The sequence below is a fragment of the Opisthocomus hoazin genome, chromosome 39 (genome assembly GCF_030867145.1).
Source record: "Opisthocomus hoazin isolate bOpiHoa1 chromosome 39, bOpiHoa1.hap1, whole genome shotgun sequence".
NCBI lineage: Eukaryota > Metazoa > Chordata > Aves > Opisthocomiformes > Opisthocomidae > Opisthocomus > Opisthocomus hoazin.
This window is the reverse complement of record NC_134452.1, coordinates 941,612-956,264: the sequence shown is the minus strand read 5'-3', so window position 1 is coordinate 956,264 and position 14,653 is coordinate 941,612.

Here is a 14,653-nt window from a genome sequence, read left to right as displayed (position 1 = left end):
TAGCACCACGGCCTGAGGAGGGAGACCTGGCGTCCCCGTCCTCTTGGCTTTGTTGCTGGGCTGATCCCACCCTTAGGAAGCTGGGACGTGCCCTGGCCCAAACAGCCGGGGGTCTCTTCCCTGCATCACGCTTAGCTTTGAAGTCTGTACCTGGGCCACGCTGTCGACCTGGTCGCTCATGTGAAAGATCAGCGGGACCAGGAACCCCCGCACTTTGATCTTCATCTTCCACTCTTCGTTCTCCACCACTGACTGCAGCAGGATTCTGCAGAGGCTGATGGAGAGCTCTCGCAGCTGGCTGGAGTGCTGGTGGCAAGGAGGAGAGGTGGACTTGAGAAAGAGCGTCAGCCTGCCCGTGCTGGGCAGGGGCGTTGTCATGGCTGAGGTGAGGGGAGATTTAGGGGGTCCCATGCTTGGCTGCAAAGCCCAGAAGACATCCCACGAGAGCCCGGGGGAGCAGACCCTGCTCCACGGGCTGCCCACAGGGCTGGGCTGAAGGGCAACTGTCCTTGCAGGCTGCCCATGTGCGGGGCTCAGACTCCCTCATCAGCCTTACATGGTGAAAGAGGGACGAGAGATCCTCCACCAGCTGCACAGCGATGTGGCTGGCCTCGGTGCTGTTCAGGTGACCCATCACATTTCTGATGACCACCAGGAACTTCATCTTCATATTTGTGTAACCACCATGGAGCATCTTCATGATGTGTGGCAGGAGGTCCTTAATTTTTCTTGCCTGTATCAAAGACAGAGTTTCCCTTTGTCCAAGGCCAAGCCACCGCCCCACTCACTGCACCAGCCCCGGGCTGCCAGCTTGGCTCCCCTTGACAAAGCCCTGCTCACCGTGTCAGGTCTCTCCGACAGCGTGACGAGGACTCCGAGGATCAGGGAGACCGTCACCAGGTTTGGATGCCTCTCATTGCTCTCAAGCTGGGACTCGTCAGCAACATCCTCGGACTGAAGCTCGCTGCTGGCCGTCAGCTGAAGCAAACACAGCAGTGAGATACTGGCAGAGGCTGCAGGGCTCACGGAGGGTGACCAGCGCTTGCTGATGCCAAGATCACACCAAGACAGCTGGGTTTGTCAGGGAGGGATGGAGAGGGAGGGAGGGACAATGCCTGCCACGGCTGAAGGGCAGGCAGTGCAGCCACAGCCCACTTACATCCGCCAGCCAGAAGTCAGGGTCTTGTATGATCACATCCAGCATGTTTCCTGTTGCTTCCTTGTGAAAGATGCTGGAGTCTTTCATTGCCTCAATGAGCACCAGGACCATGTCTGTCCTCTCGTGAGGCTTAAGGTATCTTGCGGATTCCTAGAGGAGGAAGGCGGGGAGCAAGGACAAGTCACACCGAGTGCCGTGATGGTGCTGCTGAGCTGGGTGGTGCGAGCAGCCCTGGCGAGAGATGCCTGGCCGTGCTGGTGGCAGTGCCCGCGGGAAAGCTGGCAGCAGGGACTGCGGTGGCTGCTGAGGGGAGGATGAGAAGAGAGGGCAGTGGGGTGAGGGAGGAGGGTTGGGCTCCTGGGCACAGTGTGCTGGTCCTGCAGCGAACCAGGGCTTGCTGGTGGTCAGGAGCTGCTGCTGGGACACTGAGTGCAGCCCTGGCACGGTCCCTGCTCCAGGACAGCAGCAACCCTCTCACCAGGGACAGCAAGGCCACGTCAGCCCCATTCATTCTGGACACCTTTGCTCACACGAGTGCCCTGCTGACGCCATGGAGAAGAGTCCCAGCAAGCGAGGAGCTCCTTACCCTGTTCATGACAGCGGTTGCACACTGCGAGTAGTCGATTTCACCTTCACAACGGAGCTGTGGTGCTTCATCTTTTAGCAGTGAGCGGCCTAAACAGCGGGGCAAACACACAAGAGTCAATGAGACACGGCAGCTTTGCTGGCAAGCTTACCAAACCCCCTCAGCTCTGCCTGCAAGATGGCAGGTCACAAGCAGTTGAGGAGATTTCTGGAGGGCATCAGGAAAAGCTTCTTGCTAGAAGCAGTGGTGGGAGCAGCCGGGGTGCTGCAGAGATGGATGTGCTCTTCACGAAGAGGGAAGACATGGCTTTGGGGCATGGTGATCAATGGTGGCTTTGTCTGTGGGGACCATAAAACCGCGTGTTTCAAGATCGTGAAAGGAGGGAGGAAGGAGAGCAGCAGAGAAGAGATGTTGGCCTTCAGGACAGCACTGAGCTTCTGCAGCCAAATGAGAGCTGGGATGCTGCGGGAAGCGGCTGTGAGGGCAAAGGAGGTCAAGAGGAGAAGCAGTCCCATCAGGAGGTGTCTGTGTGCTGAGGGATGAAGCCCGCCCCAACTTGTCTTACTCTTTTGATTCTCCATGAATTGTTGGAGGAAACGAAAAGCGTCTGTAGCCAGAGGGGCTGTGGCTTCACTGGAAGATTGGAAGAGGACGAGACATCCCAGCAGCCGTCCCAGGATCGGGATCTGGATGTCCCTGTAGCAGACAGGGCCGTAGGTGTCTCTTCCAGTGCGGTCCCAGGCCTGGGTGAGGGAGGCAGAAGAGCAGAAAGGGTGAGGGTGGGCAGCTGGTGCCAAAGCCCTGAAGCCCCGAGTGCCCAGGGCTGCATCCCTGGAGAGTCAGGGCTTTGCCGGGCCGTGCTGACCGCGGCTGCCAAAGCTGGGCAGCAGCCCCCGCACGGGGAGAGCTGCCAGCTGCCAAAGCTGTGCAGGGAGATGGGGGAGGTGGCCTGGCTGGAGGGTGCCTGGCTCCTTACCTCCACCGTGGGTTTGTCGGCCAGAAAACGGCTCAGGTACACAATCCTCTGCAGGGCCCTCTCCTGCACAGCCATGTTGTCTGAGGTGGCCAAATCCAAGAGCATCTGGGAAGAGAGAAGGTGCTGGTGAGCCCTGGGAGCAGACACGCACGGCAGCACAAGCAGCCCTGCTCAGTCCACAGAGGCTTCCTCTGATCTTCTCGAGCAAAACCTGTGGTGGGCTTTCTTCCCCTCAGGTCCCTCGCAGGCGTGGGACAAATCCCGCGGGCCAAGCTGGTGGCCAGGCAGCAAGGCAGATGCCCCCCTCTGCAGCTGCTGTGCTCTGGCAGAGCCCGCTGGGCGGCCCCCAGTTAGCCAAGGGAGCTGGGCACCCTCCCCACACTGTGCTCTCTCTGCATGGCACCGCCGTGAGCGCCGTCCACTCAAGAGCAGGCACCCCCTTCCCCCAGGGTGAGCAACTGCCCCTGTGAAGATCACGCTTTGCCCGTGCCAGACCTGAAAGATACTCTGCAGCCCCTCGCTGACCCTGGAGGCAGGATAGCTGAGCACCACGCTCTCTAGCATCTTGTCCATGGCCATCAGAGTCTGCAAGGAAGACAAAGGGCTGTGGCAGCCATTCCCTCTCCCCTCCAGGAGACTGACCTGACCTCCTGGCACCAAGGGAGGACTCCTGCCCTGCCTTGCGGTGCCCGGGAGAGATGCAGGGGCAGACAGTCTGCTGCGGGCAGAGCAGCCTGCGGCACTGGATGTGCGCGGGCACGGCGGAAGGGGACGAAGGGATGAGGGTGGGGAAGCAAAGCAGAGCCCCTGCCCTGCCTCGGGTCTCCGGTCGGATCCAGACCAGGGAGCAGCCCAGAGGGACTGCTGGCTCCTGTAGCTCACCCAGCTCTTACCATCCTGTAGAGGAAAAAGTGCTGGGCTTCTATTTCCCCTTTTGGAGGAAGCCAGAAGACGCTCCTGAAGCAGGCTGCTAGGAGGCTTCTCTCTTTGCCCTCCAGCACCCTCTGCACTGAGCTGCAAGAGAGAGGGGGGGTCAGTGGGACAGTGGTGCTGGGAGCGGTGCCTCGAGGCCTCGTGCAGGTGGAGGCGGACCTGTGGGGCAGGGTCCCCAAGAGGGACGGGCAGGTACCTCAATGCGATGATGGCATCCATGGCGAGGTGCCGCACTGGTGTGCTCAGTTGGTCCGTGGGTTCCTCGTCCAGCAGCATCTGTGGAGCACGACCAGGATGGCACCTGGCAGGTGCAGGCACCCAGTGCCACCAGACCCTCACCCTGGCCCAAGTGCTGTCCTCACAGGGTGCCGGGGGGCCTGGCCCCTTTCCCCGTAGCCGCCGGGTGTCCCCTCACCTCAATACTCTCTACCAGCCTGAATCTGCGGCAGAAGATATCCAGGCCCTCTGACAAGCCAGTGAGCTGGACGGTTCTGAGCAGCAGGCGGATGCTGTCTAGGAACCTCATCTTCTGGTCCACATGCTGGCAGCCGGGGCACAGAGAGACAAACAGGGAGCGTGAGAGGGGACACACAGCCATGGACAGAAGATGCCAGCACAGCCGCATCAGAAATGGCCATGGTTACCTCTTCTGGACTGGTGACAAAAGCCACGATGAACTCCACGAGTTCTCTCTCCCGTTGGTATACGGGTAACCAGCTCGCATCTAGTAAAGGAGGAGAGGAGGGGGGCTGCAGAGAGGGTGTGGTGGCAGGAGAGCGCAGAGGCAGGAGCTCTGCCCTCCGTCCAGCCCCATGCCCCCTCCCCAGGCACAGCTGTCCCGTGCGTGTCAGGGCTGGATGGTGCCCGGCAGACGGGCTGCGATGCTGGAGCACGGAGCAGCGGGGAAAGCCCCCAGTGCAGCGGGCTGAGGAGCTGGCTTGCAGCCGGGCAGGAAAAGTCCCCGCGTCCCACAGCACGGCCCTGGAGCACGAGCTGGGTCCCTCTGCTCTCTCCCTCCTCGGGAGCCGGCACTCAGGCAGCATCATGGCCACCACCCGCGGGACCCCCGCTGCCAGCGTGCCGGGAAATGGCGATGCCGGCGTTGAGCACGGTGCGCTCGCTGGCCCCAGCCCTGCCCAGACCCACGGGGCCCCTCACTCACCAATCTGCAGTGGCTGGACCATGCACACCTCATCGGACTGCGGCAGAGAGCTGCTGTCCTGGGGAGCCCCATCCTCCTCGCAGGCCACCCCGGGGCAGCTGGGGGATCTCTCGGCCATCATGCGGGATGGATGAAAGGGATAGGGATGGACAAGGGGGAAGCTTCGGCAAAAAGCCTCGGCGCCGCGGGGAAAGACGTGGGCTGCGCTCGGGGGCTCCTCGGCAGCTCCGGGCTCCTGCCCTGTCCCGTCGCCGTCCTGCCGGACACTGCGGGCTGGAGGCTGCAGCCGTGCTGACCACGTGCAGCGCAGTGGAATGTCAGCAAGTGAGGTCACAAAGGGCCCCAGTGTGACCCAGGCAGGGAGGGGCAGGGCGTCCCCGGGGCTCTCGGGCACCTGGGTGCTCTCAGGGGGCCTCCAGCCCCCCTCTGCCCTTCTGTCCCCTCGGGACCTCCCTGCTGCCCTCCCGGCTGTCCCAGAGCCCCATGCTCAGACACCCCGGCGTGCCCCAATGACGTCCCTTGCCTCTCGGCGTACTGCAGAGCCCTGCCCCTGCCCCTCAACGGCGTTAAATGTGTCAAATTCACTCCAGCTCAGCAGAAATCCTGCTTTTCTGTCTCCTCAACTCTGCTCCTCCTCCCACCAAACAGGAAGAGCTCATGCCTTCCAGCCCTGGTACACTCCGGACCCCTTCCGAGGCCTTCAGTGCACCCCAGACCCCTCTGCGGGACCCCGAGCTGCCCTCAGGGACGACTGCGTGGTCCCGCTGGGGTGGAGGATCCCTGGGCTGCTGTGGCAGGGCTGCCCTCCAGCCTGTGTGGGGTGTTTGTGGCTGTCGTGGTTTAACCCCAGCCGCCAACTGAGTAGCACACAGCCGCTCGCTCACTCCCCCCACCCCGTTCTGATGGTGTGCTGGTTTCAGCTGGGATGGAGTTCGTTGTCTTCCTGTTAGTTGGTGGAGTGCTGCGGTTTGGGTTTGGGCTGATGACGATGCTGATAACGCGCTGATGTTTCGGTTCAGCTGCTAAGCAGGACTACGCAGCCAAGGACTCTGCCATACCGTAGGGTGTCATGCTGACCATACACGGGGGTTAACTGGCCGCAGGGTGCCACGGCTTGGCAACTAACTGGGCAGTGGTCAGCGGGCGCTGAGCAATTGTACTGACCTATGCCCGACTCTTCTTCTGGGTCATTCGATAGGAAGGGCTTACGACCCGACGGGAATGGGGAACGTGCATTCTCCAAAACCCCACAATACCTAAGCAGGCTTGTGTTTCCTTTTTGCTGGTCGCTGCAGACGTAGCTGCCGTTGTGGTGATCACATCCATTGGGATCTGACGACGGCCATCTTGCCATTTGACACCTAAAGACCGGATCGCCTGCGCAGGTCCCTTGGCCTTACTTTGTTTGATGGCAAAGCCGGCTTTCAGAAGGATTTGGACTATTCTGTTCCCTTTCTCCAAACCTGCTGCTGCTGTGTTGCCCCACACGATGATGTCATCAAGGCACTGTAGGAGTTGCGGAGCTTTCCCCTGTTCCAAGCACACTCTGGATCAGCCCCTGGCAAGTGGTGGGGCTGTGTGGGGCAGCCGATTCCAGGTGTCCTGGACGCCCCTCCAAGGGACAGCAAACACTGGCCGGCACTCTGCTGCCGAGGGGATTGAGAAGAACACATCAGCATGGCGTACCACTCTGCTACCTTGGACTCCAGTGGATAGTGAAGTTCTAGCATGTCCGGCATGCTAGAGCTCACAGGCAGCAGGATAACTTCATCCAGGCCACGACTGCCTGCTGTCAGTCTCCACTCTCCATTAGACTTTCGCACCGGCCATACGGGACTCGTCAAGGATGAGCGAGTCCTGCTGATCCCTCCTTGACTCTCCAGTGGACGGATCAGCTTCTGGCTGGGGATCACAGAGTTCCTCGGCTAGCATGTCTGGCAGTTTCTCCACAGCTGAGACGCAGGCCCGTAGGGAGGAAGAGACACTCTGTATTGCCGGAGTTGACCCGCCAATTCATCCACTGTTTGTTCCTCTCCGTCTTGCCAGGTCTCAACTGCCAAGGAGTTGACATACGATGACGGTTCGCTCTGTACAAACTTCCACCACACGGGCCGCGTGCACTTCACTTTGTCTGGATCTTTGGGTAACTGCTCATTGTTCAAGTCATCATAAATCCCCTCTAGCACAGCTAAGTCCCTCCGGTACTGGATACCTCTCTCCATGGTGGTCCACTCGCCTGGGTGACACATAACATCTTCCTTGAAGGGACACCTTGCCTTCCCACCCGACAGCAGTCACCTCCAGAGGCCCCTTTTCCAATCGCTTTGTCAATACCCCCTTCCCTCGGAAGGAATCACAGCTGCTTGGCTTCCTTGCCCTTGATCCCAGGCTGCCGGTTCCATTACCCCAGCACTGGAGCCGCCCGGACGACGGCTGAAATCGCTGACCTGAAATGCTCTTGTATTCCCCACCTCTTCCAGACAGCAAATTCCTTCATCTTTGGCCAGACACAAAATTCAGTGCTGGGATTTGAACATGGTTACCCCGGCCTGATTGCCAGCAATATCACGAGTGGCTCGACCCACCTCTCCAATAAATCTCTTGATTTGTCATACCCTGCCACTTTCTGCCAGCAGCAATTTCTGTCACGCCCTTTGATTTAGTTCCTACTTGTTAACTACGAGAATGCTGCATTGCTGGGCAGCCCCAGGTGGGGTTCAGGGACTGCAGCTGCAAATGCTGCACTTGGACACTTCATAGCGTGCAGGTACCTAAGACGGGTATCAGAGCCCAGCTCTTTGGCTGGCCCTTGGACCGCAGGCAGAGACGACGCCTTGGTCCATGCTGTAACTGCTGTTCTGCCTTGTTCCTGGGTTGTGCATCTTAACGTTAGAGCGTCAAAGCAGTCTGAGCTGTGCTGGCGTCATCCTGCACGCAATAGCAGGGACGTACTGGACTCAAGGATTGCTCCCTTGGCAATGCAGTCGGGGTGTGGCGCGTATCTCCAGGTTGTTTGAGGAGGATGACTCTTAATTCCCGATGTCTCAGTAATAGAAGCATAAAGATGGGGAAAGCGGCAGGAATCTGCCCCTGAAGCAATTACTCCTTCCAAAAAATTCTGGAGGCGGCAGGAAAAATGGGGGAGTTACCCAGAAAGAATGTCATAAGCAGTGCTGCGAAGGAGAGCCTTACGCGAGCGGAGGGCGGCGGCAGGGCGTAGCTGGGGGAGGGGAGGGCCCAGTGCAGGCCATGCTCCTTTTCAGCTTCCCTCGCTCCTGCTGCATCCCCCTCGCTGCCATCTTTTGGGGAAATGGCGGCGTTGCTCCCTCATGGAACCTGGTGCCATCACCACCTGAGGCAGAGCCCATGTGCACTGCGATGGGTGGGAACCCCCAAACTGCCCCCAGGACCCTGGCCCAGCCCCTGTCTCCCCACACCTCCGGCAGCCGAGAGCTGCCATGGAGCCACTGCCCAGCATGACCATGCTGGGGCACCTCCAGAGCTCTGCTCTGCCCGAGCTGACTGGGGCCGGGCGACTGGGGGCAACTGGGACGGGATGGGAAGAGGTGGCTGAGGACTCGCTGCCTGGGAATCTCAGGAGGGGAGTGACTCTCTTTTTGCCATCGGACCCCCTCCAGACCTCTGTGCTCTGCTGGGAACCCTCCGGAGCCCGTCACAGTGCAGGGAAGTGGCCGTGCAGCAACAGCAGACGCTGGGCCTGGCTGGGATGCCCGGAGACCCGCGGGGTGGCCGGAGCTGGAAGCACCCTTCCTGTGCCCTGTCCTGGCTGCGTGCTGGAGGGGACGGCAGGCCCCTGTGGCACAGCCCAGCTTCTGCTGCTGGGTCTGGGCTGAGCTGTGGGAGTGGGGAAGGATGGCTGCAGGGCCAGGAGACGCGGCTGCAACCCGAGGCCTTCGCGGGGCTGTCGTTCAAAGCAGCGTCCCTGCACCCCGGGGTGCCGTGTGTGCGGAAGCACTCTGGGACTCAAGGCAAGGAGAACTTCTGCCCTGGCTCACGCGCAAGGATGTGCGAGCCCAGAGCGTGCTGGAGGCGGGCAGCTCTCAACATCGGGACCAACGATAACCTGCAAGCTTGGCAGAGAGCAAGCGCCTTTTGTTGCCGCGCGATGTCTCAGCAGGGGCTGCTTGGGCTAAAGCTTCTCTGCTCTCTTCTCCTCTGCTCTCCTTTCCTCTGGGTTTCGTAGTCCAGCAGAGCAGCTGCGAGCTCCTGGGCTGGGAGCTGTTGCCATCCCGCAGCTTGGGTTCTTGCACGGGGATGGGGAGGAGGTGCAGCCAGCATCGCACACACTGCTGGCTGTTTTACCACTGATTGGAGGGGTCGGGGAGCTGTCTGGAACCTCTCTGTGGAAAGGTATCTGACATAGCCTGTCACGGTCGTGCTGAGAGAGGCGCAGCCTGTGCGGGTCAGCGGCGCAGAGGAGCCCGGTCTGCTCACGTCCCCGGGCCAGGCTGCACCGCTCTCTCTGCTTGGCCCTGCCCTGCCCAGAAAGGCTTCCCCACATCTCCGGGTGGGGAGCAGAGCCAGAGAGACCTCACCAGGCTCCCGCTCCCAGCCCTCAGCTGTGAGGAAGGCGCAGAGTGTCACACCGTGCCCACCCCCTTGTCGCCAGCTCCCGCTGAAGTGAAGTCAAGGCTAACGTGGCTGCAAGCAAGCAGCTGCTGCAGCTGCCCCAGCTGGGCGGCTCTGATCTACCACGTGTCAAACCCCGTCCTTTGCAAAGACACCTCAGGGGTCCCAATGCCAGGACATCCCCTCTGAAACACAGGTCTCGGGCAGCTCTTACAAGACGGCTGATCTGAAGGCAGCTGCCAGAGTTTGGCTGCTGCAGGTGCACAAGTGGAAACAAGGCCAAAAAAGGAAAGCCAAACAGCACAACCCTGAATGCTTTACCTTGCGGCCCGGGGAGGTCTGATAGAGCCGGTTTCTGGTTAAACCGGCAGAGACCATCGTCACTGCCGGTGGGAGTGGATCTCGGCAGTGCAGGACACAACAGAAATCATTCCCTGCAACCACCCAGAAGCGAGGAGTTGTTTCCAGCCCAGGCACTCAGCCATGGCCAGCAACAACATCCAGGCAGGAGACCGCAGCAAGGGGGAAACGGCAGCCGTGGGGAGATCCAGGAGAGCTGGAGCAGCCCTCCCTCTCCCCCAGGAACAGGCAGGGCATGCTCAGGACAGGAGCATCACCTCACCTGGGCCTCAGACAGCTCCACAGGGTTTGTGTCTGGGAGGAACTTCAGGGCCTGCCCCTGGACGCGTCTGAGGTCCCGACAAGCTGCCAGCGCCATCCCGAGAGCCTTGTCCAGGAAAAGCTGAAAGAGAAGGGGCCGAGCCCGGCCTGTCAGGAGATGGCTGGCCCCAGACAGACCCGGCAGCGCCCGGCAGCAGGTGAAGCTCGCCGCGGGGCCAGGCTGCAGCCAGGCACTGGGGCAGCCCGGGCGGAAGCGCTTTTTGGGGGTGAGGGAAGGGGAAGCAGTGAAAACCGCGGGCGTGGGGCAGGAGATCCACCTTCTGGCAGGAGTCGGGGACAGAGCTGCCCAGCTGCTGGCTCAGCTCCGGGCTCAGGGCCACGCTCCAAGCCTTGTCTTCGATGGGCTTCAGCGATGCTGGCAGGAACTGGGGTGAACAGGAGAGGAAGCGAGTGTTCCGCTGCCCTTGGACTTTTCCACACACGCGTCCTGGGATGCTGCTGGGGGAGAGCTGCCAGGAGCAGCAATCTCTTCCCCCACCCCACACAAACCTCTTTTCACCAGCCTCCCTCCCACAGCTCTGTCTGCTCCCTTCTCTCCCCTCTCTTTGTGACACCCCCCAAGGATGCTGTACTTTAAGCACATGGTGCTCCCGCTCTGCAGAGTCCAGGGACCTCTCGGTTCTTCCTCAAAAGCAAGAGGAAGAAAAAGCTTTTGCTGCTATTGAAGCTCACAATAAAAGACGAGCCCGGTGGTCTCCTCTGCGGGCAGACCTCTCAAAAGTCCCAGGCTAGCAGGCCAGAAAGGGCCTGCGAGCCCCTGCGCCAAAGCCCTTGCAAGGCCAAAGACACAGGAAGGGTCGCACGGGCAATGTCAGAGCAGAGGATTCAACCTGGGGAAGGATGCGCTTCCTGCGGCTCATCCCCGCTGCTTGGCCGCAGCTCCCAGGACAACGCCGGCTCCCGAGTCCCAGCACACGTTGGCAACACACATTTTCTCCTGAACGACCCCCTGCTTTCTGCCCATTTCACAGAATCACGCAGAATCCCAGAATGGGAGGGGTTGGAAGGGACCTGTGTGGGTCATCCAGTCCAAACCCCCTGCCAAAGCAGGGTCACCCAGAGCAGGCAGCACAGGACCGCTTCCAGGCGGGTTTTGAATATCTCCAGAGAAGGAGACTCCACAGCCTCCCTGGGCAACCTGTTCCAGGGCTCCGTCACCCTCAGAGGAAAGAAGTTCTTCCTCATGTTCAGACAGAACTTCCTCTGCTTCAGCACTGGACACAGTACTGCGGATGGGGCCTCACTAGGGCAGTGTAGAGGGGAAGGAGAACCTCCCTCGACCTACTGCCCACAGTCCTCCTCATGCATCCCAGGATCCCATTGGCCTTCTTGGCAGCCAGGGCACACTGCTGCCTCATGGTCAACCTGTCGTCCACCAGCACACCCAGGTCCCTCTCCACAGAGGTGCACTCCAGCAGGTCCCCCCCAAGCTTGTACTGGTGCATGGGGTTGTTCCTCCCCAGGTGCAGGACCCTGCCCTTGCCCTTGTTCAACCTCAGCAGGTTCCTCTCTGCCCAACTTGCCAGCCTGTCCAGGTCACGCTGAAGGGCAGCACAGCCTGCCGGTGTATCCACCACTCCTCTCAGTTCTGTGTCGTCAGCAAACTGGCTGAGGCTACACTCTAACTCTTCATGCAGGTCGTTGATGAAGAAGTGAAACAAGACTGGGCCCAGTACTCACCCTGGAGGGACACCACTAGTTACAGGCCTGCAACTAGACCCAGCGCCGCTGATGACAACCCTCTGAGTTCTGCCTTTCAGCCAGTTCTCAATCCACCTCACTGACCACTCATCCAGCCCACACTTCCTGAGCTTCCCTAGGAGAATGTTACGGGAGACAGTGTCGAAAGCCTAGCTGAAGTCGAGGTAGACAACATCCACGGCTCTCCCCTCACCTACCCAGCCGGGGTTGCCATCGTAAAAAGCTATCAGATTGGTCAAGCATGATTTCTCCTTGGTGAATCCATGCTGACTACTCCTGATAAGCTTCTTTTCCTCCACTTGCTCGATGATGACCTCCAGGATGAGCTGCTCCATCACCTTTCCCGGGGTGGAGGTGAGGCTGAGCGGCCTGTACTTCCCTGGGTCCTCCTTTTAGTGCCCTAGAGATGCAGGCCGGGCAAAGACTCAGGGCACTGCGGTGGGGACTTGTGGAGTCCTGGCTGAATGAGAGGGAACATAGCTTGCTGCATTGAGCAACCCAGGTTCCGATCTGGAAGTGAGCCTTGGGAGCTGCTGACACGGAACCCTGCTGGGAAGGGAGAGCGACGAGCTCGGGACACTGGAGCAGGGGGAACGTCACCGTTTCCTGCCACACTGTCACTTCCTTCCTGCCACGCTCTTGTTTCCTGCCACAGTACTGTTTTCACATTGAGATGCAGCTCTGCAGCAATCACAACGAGTTGCAGTAGTTTTGCCTATCTATGGGTTGAGGGTCTGACTAATCAGATGCTGTAATAGTTTTGCTATATAAACCTTTGTTTTTGCTGACTAATAAAGGTGAACGATCATACTCATTACAACGTTTCCGTAACCCACGCCAACATTTGGTAGCAGCGGATGAACGGTTTCCCTGCAGGAGTCCCTCAGTCTGCGGTGAGCAGCTAGAGAGGGGGCGTGGGAACAACGGCTGGGAGGGTCCTGCCTGGGTGCGAACGCGCAGGGCAGACACAGACGGCCGACTCCCAGGAATTTTCGAGCCACACTGGGGCTGCCTGGCGCAGCTAAATTTTAAGGTGGAGGCCGTGGTCGCAGGCATGAATGTGGATGCTGCGGCAACGTTACTCGTCGGTATTCTCTCTAAGAGAGGAATAGACGCAACGGCGAAGCGACTCATGAAGTTGATTAAACTGGAGCAACAATGGGGTCTCTTTGCGGATACCCCGGTACTGTTTTCCATCTCGGAATGGCAAGAGTTAGGAGAGACTATGTGGGAAAGGACAAGAACGGGGGAGGAAAAGGAGGAAAGAGAGATAAAAGCCATCCGTGAGCTCTGGCGAACAGTATTACAGACCTTAAAAGCCATGAAAGCTGAACGAGAGGTGGCGTGAGCTGTAGCTCAGATGCTAGCTGCGGAGTCTGGGAAAGATGATGCGCCTAAGCCTGGGACATCAGCACGGGTTTTCGGGCTACCTGCCGTTAGAGGGATGACTGGGATCACCTGTAAGACAACTGCCGAGATTCGGGCGAGTGCGGAGCGCGGTTCCGGTCTGGGCGCAGTGGGGGGGTGGCCCACCAGAAGTTGCCGCTAGAGAGATCAAGTCCAAATGCGAGCCAGACGCGGTAGTACGACCGCCCCCGGGGAGAGGGGAGGAGTCGGGCGCAGAAGTGCGCCCTATGTAATCGATGGCCTTGCTGGACTTGTCGAATGCAAGACAAAAGACAAACGGACTGAGGCATCAAGAGCTGAAGAGCTAACAAAGGAAGTAAATAACTGGTGCTTATCTTATCAGACAAAAGTAAGGGGGGATGGCCCATCACTGTAAACTCAGTGATGTGTGGGGCGCCGCGGAGGCTGCGCAGCCAGAGATTGCTTCAGAGATTGCTTTGGACAAAGCACAGATGGCCCCGAATACACATACCAAGATGCCCGCTCCGAAGGCGTGTCACACTGCTGAGTCCCGCTTCTGATGACATGACATTCCGTGCCAAGAGCCAATCGATACACAACAATTGACTTAGTCCCACCTCGCAAAAAGATTTCCAAATACATAAAAATTAGCACTTGAAAACTCTCTTTGGGAGGAGGAGCCAAGCAAGAGGCCTGAACCTCTCTTTGCCTCCAAGAAGGGACGCCTTTTTGGTAAGAGTCGCGCCTCTGACTTTGTCAGACGTATCCCCGGGAACACATTGTTAACTAAAGCGCTAAACTATTACTTTGAGCTCAACTTTTGTAGACAGTGACTTTATCAACGGCAATTCCGAACCTGTGATAACTGTCGCTTGAATAAATTACCTGTTGTTTCAACTTTGCGAAACTGTTTCAGTGAAAGTCCTTGGAAGGGCTCTGGCAGACTAGTTGAATATCAGACTCCCCTTACCCCCCCTTTAACGTGACACCCTATCCCTAACCCTAATGATAACCCTAACCCCTAACCCTAACACTAACACCAACCATCAACCCTATCCCTAACCCTAACACTAAGCCTAAGCCTAACCCTAACACTAAAACCTAAACCTAAACTTAAAGCTAACACTAACCTTAAACCTAACCCTACAAACCCTAACACTAACCCTTACCCGAGCCCCTAAAGCTAAACCTAACAGTAAACCCTAACCCTAAACTTAACACCAACCCTAAATCTAACCCTAACCCTAAATCTAACCCTCACTGTAACCCTAAACCTAAACCTAACTCTAACAATAACCCTAACCCTAATCTTCACACTAACACTCACTCTTACCTAACCCTAAACCTAACCCTAAACCTAACCCTAACGCTCACTCTAACCCTAACCTTAAACCTAGCCCTAATCCTAACCCTAAACGTAACCCTCACCCTAACTCTAACCCTAACACTAACCTAACCCTAACAATAATAGTAACTCTAACCCTAACACCAACACAC